This window comes from Sapajus apella, unplaced genomic scaffold (assembly GCF_009761245.1).
Source record: "Sapajus apella isolate SASKATOON/1434 unplaced genomic scaffold, GSC_monkey_1.0 scaffold84, whole genome shotgun sequence".
Taxonomy (NCBI): domain Eukaryota; kingdom Metazoa; phylum Chordata; class Mammalia; order Primates; family Cebidae; genus Sapajus; species Sapajus apella.
Genome location: NW_022437024.1, coordinates 6421242 through 6440404, shown reverse-complemented (window position 1 = coordinate 6440404; position 19163 = coordinate 6421242). Strand labels below are relative to the sequence as shown.

The following is a 19163-nucleotide window of genomic DNA, read 5'->3' as shown; positions in this document are numbered from 1 at the left end:
AAATTCACCAGTGTTTTAATTTATATAAATGTCATAGGAGATAGAGATTGTGCCAAGACAGAATGAATCAATGCCAACTGAGCTAAATCATCTGTATTTTTAGTGAGGTGAAAGGGAAGTCTGTAACAATGGCTGCTGACCTGGTTACTGAGAGTACTATAAGCTGGAAGGATATTTGGAAATTCCCAAGTCTCTTTTCATCTTCTCAACCAATTCCCAAGTCTCTTCTCACATGCTGAGCCAAGTGTATATATTACACAGACACACACAGAAAATCATACTTCAGCAAGACATAAATCTGACCTTCCTCGGTTTGATTTGGTGTACAAATACAAAGGCAAGAACCAAACATATAGATAGATAGATAGATAGATAGATGATAGATAGATCTTTTATTATTTACATTACCTCACTTTTTTCATTTCTAATTTGGAATTGAGTGATAAGATAAACATTTTATTATTTACATCAGCTCTGATATTATTTTTATTTAAGTGAAGATGAGGTGCTGAGGGAAAATATTAATCTTTAAACGGTCTCCATCAGCTGCCCTTTTATGTGAACAATTGATGTTTTCTTATTCACGTATAATCTTACAGAAGTTTCACTTCTCATTAAACAGCCTAAAGTTTCTTGCATATGGAAAATTCAAAGCTATCATTTATTCTCATTTTTGAGAGATATTGACTTGAATAAATACATTTATTTATTCACAACCTATTACTCATTTGCACACTTGTTTATTCAGTAGCTGTTTGTAAGTATGTATGTCAAGCACTGTACAGAGAACTTGGAATAAAAAAGATACAAAAAAATGTAAAATACAGCTCTGGCCCTCAAGCAGTTCACAGATACAAATTTATATTACACTACAATATAGAAATCACTTTAAGAGACACAGGCTGTATTTTATTTGTAGAATTTCATATAGAATATTGATAAGCTTATTTTGCCTTAGAAAAAGTAAAGGTCAAATTCATGAAGAAAATATTTGAGATCTATATGTTGGGTATGTTTTTATTTAGAATGTGCAGTATGTCGAATATAATTTTGTACAGGACATTGAGACCTGGTTTCAAGAATGTTTTGATTCCTAGGCATTGTTAAATATTCAAATTTAAATATAATAAAGCAGTTGAATCAGTAATTCACTCAATGCACCTGAGTGTTTCTTAGGAGTAAATAAGACAATAAAAAGCCTCCTGTTTTCACATAACAACTTTGTGGTAAATGACTTTGTGGGAATAAAACCTGCTTCAGAGAAAGTCATGGGGAGTGAAGGAAACCCACAGACTGAATCCTGATAGTCCTTGAAATACGACACTTCACTAGGGGCTGCATAAGTACCACCTAGTACCTTTTGAGGAAGAAATAATAATAATTTGATTATTGTCCGATAAATCTATTCTGAAGAGAATTCCAGGACAATGAGAACTTTTACTGATCAGAAGATAGTGGCTACTGTTTTCTCTGTCTACTGCAACAAATATGTAGATCCCCCTCCTCTGTTTAAGTCTTGTTTTACTGAGTATTCTCTTAGTAATGAATGAGAGAACTAGACAATTATTTTCAAAAATTATTTGTTTCTCAGAGAAATTTTTTTTACATTAAAACTGTAAGCAAAGTAATTAGGAAAAGAAGATTTCAATATGTCGAAGTGGGTTGGGTAAGATTTCAAGAATAGAAGACTCCTAAGCTAACTTGAAGGAAGTAACAGTTTTTCTGACAGGTCTGAGAAGAGGAAGAGGAGGTCCTTAAATTGGTTTCCATACAGAGGATATCAGTTTGGCAAAGTCAAGGCCAAAAATAGGAAGGAAAAAAAACAGGAATAAGAAAAATAGAAGATGTGGAATATAAAAGGACAAAGATGAAGAAGAAAGGTGCAGACACGAAAAGGCAAATTGTTATAAACAAAGTACTATGTCATGAGTCACAGCAGTGAAAAAGACCAACATGGTCTTATAACTTTATGGGAAAGAAAATTGTCACCGGGCTTTTTGGCAGCAAAACCTCATGCCAGAAGAAAATACTGCGATAGATTTTAGGTATTCAAGAAAAGAAAATTGAACCAAGGGCATAAACTGACTTCGAAATTAAAGCTTCTCAAACTGACATCACTCAGGAACTCAGGAAACATGCAAGAACTCAGGAAATATTGTTCTTATGGACTTTTATTAATAAATACTAGAGAACAAGCTTCAGACAATCAAAATGACAAAGCTATATCAACATAAAGACTGTTGTTGATAATTAAATATCTAATATGTTTTTTGTGTTTTTTGTTTGTTCGTTTGTTTTTTGTTTTTTGAGATGGAGTCTTGTTCTGTCCCCCAGGTTGGAGTGCAGTGGCGTGATCTTGGCTCACTGCAACCTCCGTCTCCCTGGTTCAAGCGATTCTCCTGCCTCAGCCTCCTGAGTTGCTGGGACTACAGGTGTGTGCCACCGCACCTGGCTAATTTTTTGTATTTTTAGTAGAGATGGGGTTTCACCATATTAGCTTGGAAACCTCAGACAGATGAGTGACATATTGAAGACAGTTTTATATGACTATCTGCACTGACAACATAGACACAGTTCAATTTTAATAAAAGGTGGAGGACATGAAAATAATGTATGCATTTAAAAATAAAAGTGTTTATTAATCATATAAATGACTGTCCTAGAATTTTTATCTTCATAATATTTTTTATGGAATGCTGGATTTTAAAAATGAGTAATTGTAGCATCCCCAGTACCCTGGAGAACCACTATTCTCTGTAGTACACATTAGAATTGAAAGTATCAGCATTAACTCATGATGTTTAAAAATATCTCTGTCTCTCTCTTTGTCTCTCTCTCTCTCTCTCTCTCTGTCTGTGTGTGTGTGTGTGTGTGTGTGTGTGTGTGTGTGTGTGTGATTTCTTATAACTTTGTTCCCTGGAAGGTCTAGAAATACTGTTCATTTCAGCACAATGACCATTCCTCACATTCAGATTGTGTTACTGAAACATCATTTCCCAGTAAAAGAAAGCAAGGTTGCTTGGAGGGCCAGTTGATTTCAGGTTTGGGCAGATAATGTATATGATGAGCTGGGATGTCCTGTGACTCAAGTTAGTAAGAAAGATATCAAAGAATACAAAGGTATATCAGTAAAATCTGTGAGCTAACTTGAAGAGGCTTTTACTGGCCAATAAGCATAACAATCAAAATGGATTAAAACATATCAAATGTGTTTATATATATGAATTCACATGACACACATTCACGCACAATGAATTAATTGTCTTTGTACAAGGCAGGGTTAATAAAGTGTACAATCAAATATTTATTTTGTCATTACTAAAATAAAACTGTCACTGGATAACTAAGTAATAGATGAGGCAAAGTTTCTCTTTGTAGAAGAGAAATAAATAAATAAACTAATTAAATTACATTATCAATATTTTATCGTAACTAATGAATTATAAAAACTGGGCATCAAGCATTGGTGACTGCTTTTATCACAAAAAGAGAGGTGGCCAGGCATTTTGTGTTTCCTGATAAAGAATTCAAAACTACCATGAAGAAGTCTTGGCAAATATTCTAAGTTGAATATATTTGACTAAGCCACTAGATTCAAATACCAATGCCCAGGAAAGATAGAGGTCAGAGGAACATGTCAAACTCAATCAGCTGAAAATCTGTATGGAAAAATATAATACGGTTTCTTTAATAAGTAGATTTATAGAAAAAAAAAACTAAGAGGAAATACATTAATTAAAAAAGACTTAAAAATACCTACTCCACAAAATAAAAGAAAATAAAGCCATACAATTTAGGAATACAAATTTGCTTGATGAAATTATATACGAAATTAGAGAAGTGATATCAGAAGAGTGTTTACTCTTGTGAGAGAAAGGGCATTGTGTCTGGTAGAGTAAGCAGGGCTTTCTGGGTGGTAGGAAATTTCTTGACATGGGAGGTGATTACAAGGTTGTTCAGTTTCTAATAGAACATAAAGCTGTACCTTGATTTTGTGTAGTTTCTAATGTCACAAATTTAAAAAGTATTAGGTAGTGTGATTCATTGGATGTATGAAACTGAAGGACTTGCACAAAATCTACATGAAGATGCTGAGTAAGCAGTTGTTACATGTGGCTCTTAAATTGAAGTGACAGATCTTATGGTTTATCCCATAAGCCTTGTTTAAAGAAGTTTAGGAGATTAAGAAGAGATAGCAATATGAGAATGAAATTTCAATATAAAAGACAATTGGTAAATAACGGATAGACCCCAAAAAGAAAAGTACAGAATGGTCTGAGAGGTAGGAGAAATATAATGTACCACTGTTGTCTCGCTTTGTCCACTTGTGGTTCTGATTGAGAACTGCATATATCACTTCTGCTCACATCTCCTTGCCTTGAAAGTATAACAATAGTAAGGCTGGAAATGCAGTCTCTTATTTTGTTTGTCACGGACCTAGGGAAAAACATGGGTATTTTATTACTAAAAGGAATAAATGACCTTATTTAGAAAAATCATGTTTGAATGGCTTTGAAGTTCTCTGGGAAAGCTGGAGTTAGAATGTGAAAAGAAAATGCTGAGCCGAGCGCAACTAGCAGGAAAGTCTCTAACAGATGTGGAGGAACAAGGTCGGGGAGGTCAACAAGTAGAAGAGACATAGGGCAGTAGAGAAGGATGTCTAGGACTCTAAGGTGGACTTTTACACTGTGTTGAAAAGGAGCGACGTGGTAAGTCAACAGCCATTTAGAAGAATGTTCGCCTGTCTCCTGTTCCTTGGTATGTGGAGCATGGGACAATGAACAGCTTCAACTAGAGTGTTGCAAAAAAACAGTCCTGAGAGAGAGCCAACTGTTTCTTACTAAAGGAGGTAAAGGAAGCCTAAAAAATCAGCAAAGCATATTGCCTAGATTAAATCTCAAGTGAAAAGAATGTGTCCCTCTGTACATTTTACAAATTGAGATTCTGTCACTCTTCTTGCTTTTGTGGGAAAAAAATGTTAATCAATTCAGGTGTAGTTCTTAAAATTATGTATTTAATTTAAATGCCTTTTAAAAATGTATAGATTTTAATGATAGAAGGAGTTGGTATGTTAGGAAACAACTTCAGGCATGTCAAAGTTACATTTTTAGAATATGAAACTATTCCTTAAGAGGATTTATATTTATGAAGTATTATATATTTGAATCATAAGGTACTCACAATAGACTGTTTTATGTGATTTTAAATTGTTTAGAATTAGAGTAAAACTATAGATCATTGTATAGCTAGCCATACTGGTCCAAATCCATTTGGAATGCTTTGAACTCCTCCCTTGGGAACTAAGCCATTAAATATTTGCCTGGGAAATGTAGTAGTCTTTGGGCCACATTTAATGTTATTTCCTAAGCTCAACATAATTCTACAAAACTAAAGCAGAATTTCAGCACCATTTAGTGAAAGGTAACAGGGGTTAATGGGGAAAAAAAAAGATGGGCTCAAGAGAGTTTCATCTTTACTCTTCATTAATTGCTACACGACTTTGGGCAAATTAATAAACATTTCTAACATCTAAAATTCATTATTAATAAAAATAAAGATATTAATAACTACCTTCTATAGTGATAATAAGTACTGTATAAGAGTAACTTGTGGGATCAGGAGCAGTGGCTCACAACTGTAATCCCAGTAGTTAGGGAGGCTGAGGCAGGCAGATTACCTGAGGTCAGGAGTTCAAGACCAGCCTGGCCAATGTGGAGAAACCCTGTCTTTACTAAAACTACAAAAATTAGCCAGGCATAGTGGTGTGCACCTAAAATCACAGCCATGCAGGAGACTGAAGCAGAATAATTGTTTGAACCCCGGAGGTGGAGGTTACGGTGAGCTGAGATCCTGCCACTGCACTCCAGCTTGGGCAACAGAGTGAGATTCCATTTTAAAAATAAAATAAAATAAAAATATAAACAAAACAAACAAAAAAAACAGAGTAACTTGTCAGTGTCTGACAAATAATAGCCATATCATTTTATAATTACTATTTGTATGTATCCCTTAATCCATTATTTTTTGTCTATTTTATTTAACTGATTCTACATATTTTAACTGATAATAATATGAAAGAATGTATATTGTCAATTTTATTTCCATTTGGCATAAGCTTTATTGTTAGTTACCAATATAATGCAGCAAAATTTTCCATTCATGCAAAAGATTACCCTTGTTTTTATAAATATTTGACTGTGAATAGAAATAAGTAGCAGAAACAAATAATTTCATAATAGTTTCTTCTTTGGAGAACTCTAATATTGTGCTGAAACTAAAATGGTAAATAGTTTTTGCTCTTAAATGAAATGTCATTACATGGTAGTCACTTTCCAGGAAATCGTTTGAGAAAATTTGTATGGATGAGCAAAACTTAGGGGAAGTAATGCTCCATTATTGCCCTCTGCCCAGATGCAGGAGAGGGGAGAAAAATTATACATACCCCAGTGTATCTATTGCTGTTCTAGTGGCTAGAAATATGTGGATGTTCTTCACCAAAAAAATAAAATTTATAGATGAATTAATTATTCAAAATATCAAAAATATGAACAAATACCTACTTAATGGTGTTTAATATTAATGTAATTGTTAGCATGAGGAAATAGGTTCCTAAGATTTAGATTTCCTAAGAAATCTAAGTTTCAGCCAGATGTGGTGGCCCACGTCTGTAATATTAGCACTTTGGGAGGCCGAGGCAAGTGAATAGACAAGGCCAGGAGTTTGAGATCAGCCTGGCCAACGTGGCAAAACCCCATCTCTACTAAAAATAAAAAAATTAGCCAGGCATGGTGGCACACACCTGTAATCCCAGCTTTTCGGGAGGCTGAGGCATGAGAATTATTTGAACCCGGAAGGCGGAGGTTGGTGCACTGATATGCACCACTGTACTCCAGCCTGGGTGACAGAATGAGACTCTGTTTCAAAAAAGAAAGAAGAAAAGAAAAAAAAGAAAAGAAAAGAAAAGGAAAGAAAGAGGGAGGGAGGGGAGGAAGGAAGGAAGGAAGGAAGGAAAAAAATCTAAGTTTTGACTAAATCTTTGACAAAGTTATTGTTATAATGAATTATATATATGATTTAAATATGATTTAGAGAAAGATCTAAAAATTTTTTAAAAGGAGAATATAGGTAAAATCAATAATAAGGTGAATAATTGGCAATTTTAATGCTTCTGAGAAGACAGCACACACATAACGATATATACCACAGAAAATTGCTTTTTAAAATATGGCTAATATGCACTGTTTGAATAGCCACATTTTATTTTCACTATTTAAAACAAGTATCTGAATTATGTAATATGATTCACAGCATAGGAAATACAACAGTGAGAATTCATCTAAAAATCAAAGTAGTGTAAGAGTTAAATGAATTAGTATAGGAAGGCTGAATGAAAGAACCGATAGGTGAACAAATTCTGAAAACTTTGTAACAAGTTGAGAAAAGTTACAAATTATAAAATCAAAAGTTGGTCAAATAGACTGTGGTTTTAGGAAACGATATCCCTAGTGATATCTCTAATCTTAGAATAATATTAATAACAATAACAATCAAGGTATTTGACGTCAATACAGTTGACTTGCTGTAGAAGGGTATCTGGCTGGTAACATGACTCAAAATGTTAAGCAAAGATAAATTGGGAAAGCAAACAAAACATTCGTAATATAGCATTACCAGCCACAAAGACTGACATCCATTCAGTCAATTAAATTTTTATCATATGTAAGTCAAAACAGATTAAACAGAAATGGAAGGAAAAAATCCACATGTACTGGCTGGCACTTGCTTGGTATCTGAAGGAGAATAAATATGCCAGCCTGAGAAAATGGTAAAGAGATGACTCATTTTTCTTCTACTACCTGATTGGGAGATGTAAGGTCTTATCAATTCCCTCCACCACCCTGAAAAGGTTGTTCCATTCCACAGCAACACCTTTCAGTAGCAACCAGAGCCACATGCCACTTAGCTTTATACATGCTTTCTAAGACTAAAATTTGCATTAATGCAAAATGCTAAGTCAATGGTGACTGCACATTTGTTTTGCCTCATGTAGGAATGGGGAATAAATATTTGAGATACAAAAAAATGCCATGAGAAGGTAAGAAAACAGACTACTTCTGGCAAAAGAGGGACTATATATTGGTTAGAATTAGCTAGATAGGTATACCTTCTCAAAATAGTCAATCAGACAATGAAAGCAATATAGATGAAGTACAGACTTTAGAGAAATTAAGTGACTACCAGTGACCAGAAATCAGATGAAGTCTGTTCATATTTACGATCCCTTTAGCTGAAAATCTGAGAAGCATGCTCTAACAGGTAAATAATGAGAGGAACCAGACAGGATGAGCCACAGACATTGTTTATGAGTCATCGATGGAGAGAAACCAAAGGATGAGTAATTAGGAAAAATATGTTAATATATATGTGGAAATATTCTGCAAGAAATAAAGCGAACGCTTATCAAGACAGTAAAGAAGATATCACTTTGAAAATATATGCTACGTATAACTAAGTAATTATTACAAAATCAGTAGTTGTATGTGATTTATAAAATTAAGAAATCATGTATTCTATTAAATAATGTATAAAATTAAAAAGTAGTAAGACAAAATGAAAAAAAGAGAAGAAATTGAAAAAGAGGGAGATGTCAATGAAATAGAGCTTAATGAGATACTGAGATATGAAGAACTTGAAAATTCAGTCACATATTTAAAATATTACTTAAAGCAGAATTGATACATCAGAAAACTAAATTTTGCAATAAAATTGAGAAACACTATGAATACAGAATAAGAAGAATAAGTGATAGAAATGAATAAGAAGTGATTCTACAATTGTAACTTTCATAGAAAGGAGAACTATTACTATATTATGAAAATCCTGAAAATAATCAGTAAAAGTAGAAACAACCAACATTGAAGATAGCCAAAAAACCCTGAATATGCCTATGATATCTGCATATGTATATGACACATATATACATAACTAGAAAATATATGTCTATTGTGAAATTTTAACAATAAAGCATTTACTCAACAAGAAGAAAAGGAAGAGAAGAAGGAGGAGGAGGAATAAGGGAGGGAGGGAGAGAGGAAGATAGGAGGGAGAAAAAGGAAGAGAAAGAAAAATCTGTCTGGACATACACTTTACCTTTAAAGACAAACTGCCTTAAGATAATGGAACTATGTCTACCTAGTTCTAAAGGTAAATATGTTCTATAACAAGCATTCAATTTTTCTTTTGTATGTGAGAGCCACTAAAACATATTTGAACATATGTAAGTGCTCACAAACCTTTGTGCATTTCTAATGAGTAATGTGAATCAGGCCACAAAATTTTAATCAAAATAAGAACTCAAAAATAGGAACTAATAATAACTATTTAAAAATTAGTTAAGATTGACTAGGCCTAAATAATGATTGGAAATACAAGTTAATGATTTAAACAATTCCTCCATATTAATAAGCTAGATGAAGAATCCTAGATTATATTTCAACTAAAACTGAAGGGTATGTTAAATTTTCTGTCTTACAAGAGAAAAGGGGATAAAATATGCTGTTTTCTTCCCACCAATGATTTTTTAGTTCATATATATTTGTTTGTATATATATAGTTGGTAAGTATTACAGACCTATTAGTTGGAGAAAAATATTGTGCATATTTTCCAAAACGCTAGAGGAATCAAAGTGTGATAACATCTACATTATATTCAACAGGAATATAGGAAATTAAAAGTATGTTTTAAGAATAGCAAACAGAATGGGCCCTGTGCGATCAATTACATCTCTAATGATGAAAAATATAAGCAGTTAATAAGATGAAAAACATTATGCAAATATAAATTTTCTATTATATAGTTTTTGTGACAGAAATCCATAATATATGAAAGCAAAGTTAAAAGTATTGCCAAATATATTACTCAAACATACACACCTACACAGACACACACACACAGACATACAAAATAAAGCAAGGGAGGCAATATTAGGAACAGAAAACTATAGGCTAAAAGCATCAAGACCATTTTATTGAAATTTTTACATAAGTTATAATAGATATGGGCATTTATGAATCAGATAAAAGTGTTTGTGTGTTTTAAGATGAATTAATAGAAACTTTTGGAATCTTATAACCAGCTCAGCTCAATTTATTAACTAATATTAACTTTATATTTATACTTTGTACGTTTACCTTTTCCATCTGCTAAAGATTGAATCCTTTAATAAGTAGTTTATCAATAAATCATACAAAACACTTGTTTTTCATTTAATTTTGTATTCATTCATAATTTCGTATTCATTCATAATTTCTTAAAATGATGAAGCATAACTGAACATATTTAAAATGTAAAAAATAATTTTCTCACATCAGAAACCAAATATCAAGGACATATTTGAGAAACGGATTTAACCAGAGCCCAACTGACAGAAGTACAGATTAAAGAAATATTTGCCACTAATTATTCTAGAGAAGTCTTTTCTCCTTGGAGTTTGAATAAATAGCCATGTATGTGTATATACAAAAATATAAAAACACACACAACCATGCAATAATCAAGCTGATGCTTATAAAATTATTTCAGTACTATGAGAGGAGAATGTTATCATGAAGACCCTAAGAAAGACAATTCTCAAAATCACGGAGGAAAAGGCTTGCTTAGTGAGCAAGCGTTCAGATGTCCCATGCAGGCTTTTACAGCAGGCTATTAGTCTGGCAAGACAGAGGAGAAAAGAGTGATGACGGTGATCTCAATCTGCGGAAGACACTGTGCACTGTGAGCCAGGGAGATGGTTTTTCTCCACATGTCCAGAGAGATTTTTCTCAAAAGGTAGCGTGTGGATGAGAAAGTGCTCAGAAACAATAGATCTGAATTCAGCCTGTCTGCTCACACAGCTGATTTTCTTCTTTTGTTATCACATACGGTACTCCAAAAAGTACTATCTCAGGAAAGAAAGAAATTACTCCTATTCAAAGATGCATAATAACAAAAAAGTAATCATAATGGAACCTAAGCAAAAACTATCACGACAAAGGAGGAAGCCAACATAATCTTGGGAAAAAAATTAGATGAAGAATGTAAGCCAATACTCAACAAAACAGCATTTCGAAAAGCAGAACAAAGTAAAAATGTGTTCTCATAACCTGTTTATCTCTAGAACATTACCATTAGTGGAAATTTTTAAAGAATGCGCTTAAGAGTGGAGGGAAAATTATCCCAGGAAGGTCTGAAAATACAGGAAGGGGAGGTGAGTGACGATTATAGTTAATACATGGATAACTGAACTAGTGTTTTTATAAACAATAATAACAATTTCTAATCTGGAAAGCAAAATGAGTAAGATATTGTTAAATACTAGACTATAATGCTATGTAAATTGGGATTGAGTAATCCAACTTTTAAAAATTCTTGTACTGAGAAAGTACAGATATAGATAAATTTTGATTTTTGAAGAATGCATGTTAAATTTTCAGATAATAAATGTATATTCAGATAATAAATGTATATTCAGAGAATAGAGGATATATTTTCTACTGGTAGAAAAAGAAGAAGAATGAAAACAACAAACATCATTCAAGTTGGAGGAAGTTCCATAAGTGAGGAGAGAGGATGAGAAAAAGGGGGCACTGATTTCAATCAGCTAAAGACAAACAATTTCCTTGTCCTATCTTCAGCTGAAGCACAAATATAAATGTTCTCTAACATGAAGAAATGCAAAGCTATAGATCAGAAACATAAATGCAAATGTCTGGTTATGTCGTATAAAATCTATACATTGTTATATTTTATTAAGAAAAAAGCTAAAAGGGATTTGTTACAGATATACCAGAAATGAAAGGATAAGTATTGCTTAAAATTAAAAAGACAGAAAATGTATCACAGGCAATTTCTAATAATATCAACAACAACATAAAACGTGTGTCATTATATTAAAAAGACAGAACTATTGGAAACAATAATTCAGGAGGTAAAGAAGAATACTTTATAAGGTAAAAATTCAATTCATCAGGTGCATATCACAGATACACACTTAAAAATCATTCATTTGAAATTTAAGTGGCAACAGTTTATACTGCTACAAGTAGAAACTAACATAACCACATTTATAATAGAAGTAATAGTAATCTCACATCATTTGTAGAGAGCAGTCAAAAATATACAATTAATAAGCTTAATTCGATGAACATATATGATACTGTATCCAATAATTGGAATTTACACCTTCTTTTTAAGGACAAGGATGGCTTATGAAAATTGATCATATATTTGGCTAATTCTAATATAATTCAAAGTCAGTATTATACAAACTGTTTTCTCTGTCCCCAAAGTAGTCAAAATCAGTAAAAATAACTAACAAGGGAACTCATGTTTTTAAACTTAAGAAACATTTTTAAATAACTCAACCAGAGAAAAACTACAATAAAATTAGAAAAACTTTGAGATAAAAAATAAGGTTGCTAAGAAAAATACATATTTTTGCATAAGAAATTCAAAGATACACATCACTCTTATTTTATAGCTAAAAAACTTGAAAATATTTCAGACAACAGAAAACTAAATCATAATAATTTAAAATGCACAAATTTTGTCATAAAAGGTCTATTGCTAAGATCTGATAACAGTTAAAATGGTTTTATGCCTAAATAATTTAATCATTCTTTTTTTGCTATGATTATCTGTATACCATTTCATCAGATCACACATTTGGAAAACAGCAATAATTTAGTTAGAAATACAATGCAATGCTTTTCCAGATTGAAAACGATTACTTCATCCCATTTTTTTCCTAAGCTCTAAGAGAATTGTACCATATTTTGCTTACTTGAAGAGGGCTTCCTCACGACCAATATGATCCCAGCTCTGGCAGAAGAAAAAGTGAAATCATAGCCTTGGGGTTCACAATGGCATCACAGGATCTTGTTTATTTCAGTGAATCAGTGAAGACTCACCCTACTTACTATGAACCCTTTCTATAGGAGGTAACAGTTGTTGTTGTTGTTTTTTTTTTTTTTTTGCCAGCTCACTTATGATGAGCTATTTTCTTATGCTCACTATTTTCTTATGCTTAATTCACAAACTTGCTTTCCACCTGGTTCAGGTGGCAGATAGACATGCATAAAGAACAAATAACATGTCATGGAAAGAGCCCTGAAGTTGGAATAAGAAAACCTTGATTAAAATCCAAGCTCTTAATAACATGAGTGGTATGTGTTCCTTAACCTCGCTGAGTCTGTTTCCTAATATGCAATAATTACATTAGCTAATGCATTTAAAAAGGTGATCACTATGTATAAGTTATATATTATGATTAGTTTGAAAGAATAGGGTATATCTTATCTCTAACTTTAATCCCAAGCATCAGAAATAGAATTGTCCATCAGGTGAGAACAGAAGGGGCAACTGAGATGCAAAATAGGTTCACACTGGCCTCAGTGACCTACCAATAAAGAGATAGCTCACTGAAGCACAGAGGGAGAAAAAATGGAAATAGAACAGAGCTTCTCTCCAGCAGGAGTTGCTGCTAGTTTGGATCCCATATGGTAAGAAATTCCACCTTCCATTTAACAATAATTTTCTCTGTGGGCCATCATGGGGATGCCATCTACAGGCTAGTGGCACGAGCTTCAAGACACTAAAAGTTTACACTAAGAAAAATCTATCAGCAGACGTGAATGAAATAATCAGCTCAAGGCTCTCATGAAATGGTATGATATCAAATGCAACCTGTGGTGTCGGCTAGCTGGAGAGAGAGAGAGAAAGAAAAAGACAGAGGGAAAGGGGAAAAGAAAGAAAGAATACATTTTTTTTCAGGAAAGATCTATCTTCTGGTTGTAGATTTTAGGGAATATTTACAAGCTGGATATTTCTGTTTCAAAATACGGCACAAACTCATTCAGATTTTAAATTCATCTACAATTTTCATATCACAGCATAGTTAAAGAGCTACTTTGCCTCAATGATATATTTGAATTGAAATATCATGCCATGTATTTAGTTAAATATAGGAAGTTTATTTGTTTTAGTTTCTTACCTGATGCATATATCTTCCTGAAATGAAACACGATCTCATTTCTTTTCAAGAGTCAAATACACTCACACAAGCTAAAACACTTTTATTTCAGGGGAACATGATGCTTCCACTGGAAGCTTTTATTCCGGTTTGGCAGGTTGGGCATGTTTGGAAATCTATTTTTCATTGAACCCTGAAGGGTTATATGAAAAAAAAAAAAAAAAAAAAGTTTGCACTGACATAATGAATAGAGGATTTAAGCCAAAAACCTAACAATAAATTAGCTTCTCTGGTACACAGAATTTAGGCCAAAGATACCGATCAGCAATGTACAAATGAAAATATATTTTTGAAAAATGTGTAAGGTGAGCATATTTCCCCTCAAACTACAGCTAAGGTTAATATGCATTTAAACATGGAGGTGGTTGGGTGTGGTGGAACCAGTGGTCTGAATTTGCAGGCGCAGAGGTGAGCCCTTGAAAAAGGTACTCTAGCCATTCCGTGAGTTTCAACAATTGAGATTTTTTTTAAATTGGAATTTAATAAGTTCAATTTTTTCTAATTTAGAAAAATATTAATTTTTTATTTAACCTTAGGACCCATAGTACATTTTAATTTAAATACTATTTTCAATCTAATAACATTTTAAAAGAAATAGCCAAATAAAACAATACTTACAAGATGAGCAAGTAGATGTGAGTAGTTTCTTGTTTTGGTGTACTGCTCTTGAAACTGAACAGTGTATGGAGATTTTGAGACAACACAAGAAATTATATAATTGAATCCAGTTAAAATAGGTTCGGCCATAAGTAGGCCTGCTTTACTGGGAGAAAGTTTTAGGAAACAAAAATAAATTGGATTACTCTTTGTTTCCAAAATATGTCGTAGTATCTCTTTGTTGTTGCTGTTTCCTCTTGTTTTCCTTCTTTTTACATTTATATTAGTTTTCTTGAAGAATGATTTCTTACATAGAAGGGTAGAGAATAGAAAGTTGAGAATTATATCACTCTCAGGGCTACTCATGGAAAGATATTTATAGTATTGAACGTTCAAAATTGTGGAGCACCACCCCCCAACCTTTTACCCCTTCTGTTCTAAAGCTACAAAGTTGTGAGAGATTATAGAAAAATGGGAGCTTGACCTAGAAATGGAGGCTGATGCCATACAGGAAAATAATTACACCTTTATATTTTAATAATTACCTGGACTGCACTTCTTAGCTTTGGAACTTTGGAGAGATAGATGACTTTAAAAATAACTTTACATGTAGTGATTTTTTAATCCAAATACATTTATGCTATACCCTTAAGATCTCTTTAAATTAATACCTAAAATGAGCCACTATTTAAGAAAAATCATCCCTTCCAACATGGAAACATTTTGGATCAACAAATCTCTTATCACACAATAAAGTAGGCTCATACATTTTGCAGGAGGACTTATGAGAGCTGGACTGGGTTCAAAAGGAACAATCTAATCTTGATAAAACTGAAAGATTAAGGTTAGAACAGTTTGATAGTCATTATTCATTAACAAGAAAGGGTACAAAAATGTACCTTGTACTTTGTTTCCTTTGAAATATGTCCTTCAATATTTTATCTTTCCTTGCTTAACATGTGTGATTACCTATTTTTAGTAGAACTTTTAATTAAAAGTAAAATCCAGAGAACGATTATGTTTTTCTAAAATTTACTTTTTCATGGCTATGCCCTATGCCTAAAATTGAAACTCAAAAAGCCTTCTGTGTTACCCGGTAGTATTCTACTCCATTTTTTAGGTAAAGCATTTAAGACATAATTATCAACCTTCTACAATGTAACACAAATTTTATTTAAAAAGCAGTCTTTACAGTGTAAGTTTATTTGATTTTCCATGTGTTGTATTAATATGACTTAGGTTATTTTGTTTATGCATTTTATCGTAAAATGCAAAATTTTAAGTGTCATGAACAACCTTCTAAAACTTTCCTGCTTGGCAACATTAAGAAATCAATGTCAAATTATATATAACCTATTTTTTCTAAATAGGCTTATTTCCCTGCACTCTAAAGCAAATGTAATTTCTTTGTTCAAAATGTCTCAATTTTCAGAACACACATGACAAGATAAGTTCTACAAATTCCTTACTCATCAGCCTGTAGTCTTGCTCAAAACCTGGGAAAGATTTTTCAACACTCGCTCAGCCAGTAGGTAGAACTTAGCAAAGCTGTCTTTAAAATTTAATATAAAGAGTTGTGATTCAGATCGAAGCTGGCTACCTGCAGATTTTACATATGCTCAGCATTTTCCATCTCCTTCTATTTTTAATGTTATTTGTATATACCCATTTTAAAGCAGGATCTCACTTTTTAAGTCAAAAGTTCTGATAGGGTTTCTACTGGGTACTTGGCAGCTGCCTAGTGCTGGTTATAATGTGGTGAAAAAGGCCAACAAAGTTTCTGCTACCATGAAGCTTCAAGAACAGCTTCCCACTCTGTTGCTTACTAGAGTGACCTCAACCTAGTTAGTACCTGGGTGAAAAACAAAAAAACGCAGTTGCACATAATAATGCAGCTTACTTGAAGATTACTATTTTAAATATAGGAAACTGACAAAGAAAGGAAAATGTTTTGATCAAGTTATTACTACTATTGTTTTTTTTTTGGAGACAGAGTCTTTACTCTGATGCCCAGGCTGGGGTGCAGTGGCACGATCTCGGCTCACTGGAACCTCTGCCTCCTGGGTTCAAGCAATTCTCCTTCCTCAGCCTCGAGAGTAGCTGGAATTACAGGCATGCACCACCATACCTAGCTATTTTTTTTTTTGGCCAGGCTGGTCTCAAACTCCTAACCTCAGGTAATTTGCCCACCTAGGCCTTCTAAAGTGCTGGGATTACAGGCATGAGCCACCTCACCCGAACTTGATCAAGTTATTTAGAAATTAAGTGCTAGCTGCATTGCTGCTCTATTAAAAAGTTAATTGCTCATTCAATCACTTTAGCCTGAGAAGAAGGAAAAAAATGAATCAGTAGAATATAAAATTTTTTATAAAGATAGAGCTTTTAGACATTCCAAAATACTATTTGTTTAAAGTCTAGCATAAATAAACAAAATATTGATATTGGTATTTCTAATCCTTATACAACCTGAGCCTCAACATTTTTAACTAAACTTGATCCACTCATTTTATTTTAAAAGGATATTCATTATTAGAGAATCAACATAGATGAAAGATTCATTATAAAGTAAAATGAATACATATACATGATGGAATCCTCTTCAGCCTTAAAAAAGAAGGAAATCCTGACATTTGCTACAACATGGCTGATCCAGAGGGCAGTATCTTGAGTAAAATGAACCAGACATAGAAAAATAAATACTGCATAATCTTACTTATGTGTGAAATCTAAAAAAGGTCAAATTCACAGAAGCAGAGAGTAAAATGGTGGTCACCAGAAGCTGTGGGTAGGGAGATTGGGGAGACGTTGCTCAAAGGATACAAAATTTCAGTTAGGATACAAAGTCCAAGAGGTCCATTGTACAACACAGTCACTATGGTTCATAACAATGCACTGTATACTTGAAAATTTGTAAAGACAATAGATTTTAAGTATTCTCACTACAAAAAAATGGTAAGTATAGGAAGTAATGTATGTATTAATTAGCTTTATTTAGCTACTCCACAACATATATGTCAAAATATTATGTTGTACACCATAAATATATACAATATAAAGAAGTAGATTGAATAGTCATCTGCTGTTTTCATTATTCATTTGGAAAAAAAATAATGCTTTAATAATATATGCTCTTCTGTGGTGCCCATTGTTCATCAGGAGCAGATGTAGACGTTCCAACCCTCTCCCTACTGGACATGACTGACTCTAGTTTCTGAAAAGCTAAAAATGACACATCCCATATGCCTTTGCAACTGAGAGTCAGGATGAGAGTTGGGTTCTACCAAGAAGTTGTATGTATACAAGGTAAAAGTTACAAGCAAGGAGTTTCTTTCTTCTTTTTCTTTCTTTCTCTCTTTCTTCCTCCCTTCCTCCCTCCCTCCCTTCCTTCTTTCCTTCCTTCCTTTTCTTCCTTTCTCTCTCTTTCTTATCTCTCTCCCCCTCTCCCTCTCTTTCTCCTTCCTCACTCCCTTCCTTCCTTCCTTCTTTCCTTCCCTCCTTCTTTTCTTTTTCTTTATTTTCTTTCTTTCTTTCTCTTCTACTGGCAAGGAAGATCTTGTGTTTTACAGCAATACTGCCGTAAAACTGCTCTTCTTCACTTCCCTTGGTGTTGAGAGGTAGCTGTGGCAAAAGTAGGGAGTGACAGCTAATTCCCAGCTTTCTAATTTTGAAATTGCTTTTAAAGTGGATTGTTCATTAGTGATAGTTCTAGTGGTGATCTCAGTCCCTGGGTATGTCAATTCTCTGTGCTGTGGTCCAGCCCAGAGCCCACAACTGTGGCTCTTCATATCATTATTGCAAAAAGTAGTCTATTCTTTGTATTAACGATTTTTTCCTGCTTTAAATATTTAGATTTGTTTCTGAATCACAGTAGTACATCAACCCAAGAGTTGCCACCCCTTATCTTTTCTTAACCTAGTTCCACAATGGAGTTTCAACTGCTCACATGCTCATCCAATTTAAAATTGTCTTTTCAGCCTTCCTTTTGAGAGGTAGGACCATGTGTCTAAGCTCTAGACAATGAAATTTAAACAGAATATATTTGGTACTTCTGGCTTTGTCCTTAAAGAATAGAGCATGCAATATTCTGGAATCTTTCCCTCTTTCTGATAGTTGTGTCATGGCAAAGGCTGTTTCCCGGAATCCAGAGATAGCAGTCACATACTGAGAATAGAAGAGTTGTCCTGTCCTGCCAATCATGAACAACCTACCACTTGATATTTAGTGAGACATACATTTTTATCTTGTATAAAATGCTGGGTTTTAGGCTCTTTCTATGTTTTAATGGCATCTCATCTGAAATGAAACATGACTTGGTTACTAGACGTGGACTCCAGCATAATAAAAAAAATGAAGGTTTGGTCTAAGGTTTGAGAGCGGGTGAGAACACAGATATTGCAAGCTAGAAAGTTAGTAATTCTTTATGATAAACCATTTAATAAAACTGTCATTTGCCATCCTTAAAAGGGGAGGTTACTTGCCAAAAGAACATGTAACCTC

At 33.3% G+C, this 19163-nt stretch overlaps 1 protein-coding gene across 1 annotated transcript in view; it reads right to left on the bottom strand.

The window, feature by feature from the left end:
* Nucleotides 1–14539, bottom strand: part of PIK3C2G (phosphatidylinositol-4-phosphate 3-kinase catalytic subunit type 2 gamma) — a 397969-nt gene extending 383430 nt beyond the window's left edge. Inside the window, exon 1 of the mRNA XM_032253772.1 lies at nt 14031–14539. The gene's annotated coding sequence lies outside the window, so the exon portion shown is untranslated. The remainder of the gene's footprint in view (nt 1–14030) is intronic.
* Between the last annotated feature and the right edge of the window lie 4624 nt (nt 14540–19163).